Source organism: Camellia sinensis, chromosome 9 (genome assembly GCF_055761805.1).
Source record: "Camellia sinensis isolate YWXY chromosome 9, ASM5576180v1, whole genome shotgun sequence".
In the NCBI taxonomy this organism is placed as follows: domain Eukaryota; kingdom Viridiplantae; phylum Streptophyta; class Magnoliopsida; order Ericales; family Theaceae; genus Camellia; species Camellia sinensis.
The window spans coordinates 15,028,161-15,031,743 of record NC_138969.1 but is presented as its reverse complement, the minus strand read 5'-3'; the positions used below and the strand labels follow the sequence as shown (position 1 = coordinate 15,031,743).

The 3,583-nt window shown below is 29.0% G+C and overlaps 1 long non-coding RNA gene across 1 annotated transcript; it reads left to right on the top strand.

The window, feature by feature from the left end:
* Window positions 1-1,216, top strand: LOC145798487 (uncharacterized). The gene is made up of 3 exons (XR_014339392.1): window positions 1-77; window positions 345-411; window positions 531-1,216. It is a non-coding gene; the product is annotated as an uncharacterized LOC145798487 (long non-coding RNA).
* Window positions 1,217-3,583: the final 2,367 nt, after the last annotated feature.

Genomic DNA, 3,583 nt, shown 5'->3' with positions numbered 1-3,583 from the left:
TCTTCATCTTCTTCTTCATTTTTTGCAGATTTCTGCTACTTTGAAGACATCGATTGGTTAATTCACTCTCTATCAAGGTATTTCTCTATCCTTCAAGTAGTATTGAGTTTTTAATACAGATTGTAGCCAAAAATTAGTTTTAATGTTGAATTAATAAAATTAATTTAACTGATTATGTTTGACTTTTGTTTACTTCATCCTTTTGATGTGAATTTTAATTATAGGTGTTTCTCGATCTGTTTGATGTGAATTTTAATTGACTTTTGTTTACTTCATCCTTTTGATGTGAATTTTAATTATAGGTATTTCTCGATCCGTTTGATGTGAATTTTAATCTAACTCAGGTTTGTTAAGGGAACCAGACCATATATGTTCCCTGTTCTGTGTTGGCTAGAACATCTTGGGGGAGAGGTGAAGATCCTTGACAAGGATCTGATATTGGTTAAACTTCACTCATTTCCTCACTTGCAGAATTTCCTTCTTCAAGCTATGTCTCTTAACTGTTATTTCCATTTTTTTGTTTGCCCCAGGTATGCATTAGATGATATTGGTTCTGGATCTCATGTGCATCTCAGTTTGTGTCAGAGTTGAACCCATATGAATAGGTAGTTTGGTACTAACAGAGAAGTATGCATTTTTACCAGTTCTGTTAAAATATCTTGTCTACATAGAATTATTTTTTAAGCATGCAGTTATATTTGGAAATTTGATGGGTGTACTATTGATCTTGAGGAAAACCTTTCACGGTGATGTTTCCATCGATGGGTGTACCAATTTGTAATTATTCAGGCTATGTGGTTTCTGCTTTTAAGACCAATAAGCTTTATTGATCCTTATTTGTTTTATAGTTTTTAGTGAGTTATATGTTGATATATTATGATTTTGATTGTCCATATAATACTCCATTTTATCATTTATGTGATCCTTTCTGCATTGTTGCATATTGTCTTCTTTTGTGGTGCTGTTTTACTGATATTTATGTGGAGAATCAAAATAATTATGTCATTTTTGGTGGCTGTGGGGAAAGGATTGGGGGCAGTTTAACAACTGGATAAATTACATTATTTTTGGTGTGATCTAAATGTAAGTTTATAAATTAATTAGTAAGTTTATTCATATGCTTCTGGCGATTTTTAAATTAATTTGTTTTTTTATTTTTCAGGTCAGAAATTTCTTGGAGAGATGAAAAATATGGTCAAAGAATTCAAGAACTTACTTTTTTTCAAGTTTTTTATTTTTTATTTTTTAATGTATGTAATCACAGTTAATTTTTTTTTTTTATTAATTTCTTTGTATATACTTGTAAACATTTAACTTTCATTTATGAAATATATGATATTATTTCATTCAATATATGGTTGTGATTCGAAATATAGTATGTAGTGTGTATTACATTATTCAAATGCGCGTGCAAAAATAATATTGATATTCTTTAAATATGTCAAATTTTTTTTTTTATCACAAGTTTTATTAGTTATTAATCACACTTAAAAGGTGTGGTCTAAATGTTTTTAATCACACTTAAAAGGTGTGATCTAAAGTCTTTAATCACACTTAAAAGGTGTGATCTAAATGTTTTTAACCACACTTAAAAGGTGTGATCTAAATATTTTTAATCACACTTCAAAGGTGTGATCTAAATATTATTAATCACACTTAAAAGAAGTGATGAAAGCATTTTTTAATGACACTTAAAAAGTGTGATTAAAAATGATCATTTTTAATCACACTCCTAAAGACCACACTTTAATAAAACTTAAAAGGTGTGATTAAAAAACATACATCACACCAAAAAAGTGTGATCTTTATTTATATTTGTAGTAGTGTATATATATATATATAAATAGGACCTTTTGTTTAGGAACAATTCCTTTTAAAATAGTTCTTACTTTCAAATTTTTGTTTGAAGATTAAAATTTTCTATTAATAAAGTTAAGAAAACAATTAAATTATAAACAATGTAAATGTCAGTATAATTAGGCTCACTAGAAATTGTTGAAAAATGGCTTTAAAAAAAATATTTTTTTGCTAACTTTGAGCATTAACTAAGGTAGGACCCAAGCGTTATTTTTAATGTTACTAATTGGGCTCATGTTTAATACCGCGTAGTAAATAACATCATGTATTTAGTTGCTCAAAATCATTTCCGGATGAATAAGGATTCAACGCGCATTTTCAGGTTTGTAGATATGGCTTTAGGTGAGTTTCCTACACATTTGTGAAATGTGCTTGTCCCACATTAGAAAAACTTAAGGATTTATATGGGTATTTAAACTCTAGCTTTAGATACTTAGGATGTGTCCCCCAAGAGGTACCCAAGTTTTGTGGAAGAATGAAGTTATGGATAAAGTGGGCTAGACCCATTGGACCCAAAACAAAAATGCTCACCGCTGTCGTCCAGGCTTGGGTTGGGTTTGTCCGACCCAATACTTATCTTTTTGGGCCAAAAATATTTGTATTTTATTTATTTAATTTTTTAATTTCGGTTTCAAAATTCAAAATAAATCTGTCCAAATTTTTTTTCCTCCACCTGAATAAGCTCATACCTGTTGTATTCCACACGAACAGATTTGTTTCTGTTCAAATCTGTCCAAACAGGTTTTCTATCTGTTGACACTTATACGGAAAAGCCACATATTCTCCTATATATATCCTGTCATTCCAGCAATTCTAATCATCGAAATTTTCTAAACATTTCTTCATTTCTTCTTATGTCCGTCCTTCTGTGCTCCTGCATCTGTCTACTATTTAGTTTCAAAGAAAAGAAAGAGAGTTATAACATTGTTTGGTTCGCCATACTTGATTCTGTAGTGTTGCAAATCAAGTAGACAGTCGTACCATCTTGGGAAGTAGGCGCCGTTAAATGTCGAAACACTGAAGCAAGGGCGAAATTTATTTTGACGAGATTGTATCCAACATAAGTCTTGACTTATAATTTCTGTAAGCAATTAATTCAAAATTTAATTTATATAATTATTTTCTAGGTTAATTATTTTTAATTTATTATTTATTTTATTTATACATTTATTTACACATACACAACCACTCGGTTATAACAGAAATACCTTAGTTGCTATACTTATAATATTCATAATGAATCCAACAAATGTATACATTTTTAATACACTTAAAAAGCACTATATTAGAATATTACAGCTGGAGCCCTTGACTTAAAAAAAATTAAAAATAAAAGGCCCACCAAGAAAAATGACAATACCAAGATGTATCATATAGTTGGACCCAACTAATCCTTGTTAAAGCTTCTCCGCAAAGAACTCTTTCTCAAATTTTGGATTTTTTTGTTTTTATAAAAACAAAAAAAAAATCCAAAATTTGAATTTTTTTGTTAATTTTTCTCCGCAAAAAATACAAAAAAAATCCAACTAATCCTTGTTAATTTTTTGTTTTTTTCTGTAATTACAATCAGTTTTTGGATTAATTTTTTTCATAATTATATGGAAAGATGCTCCTCTATATATCAAGAGGCAGACACAAATTCTAGTAAAAATTACATTTATAATAAGGTTTTTTTTTGGCTATGGCTTAAAATTCAATTTGGCATTGTTGATCCTCATCATCTCGA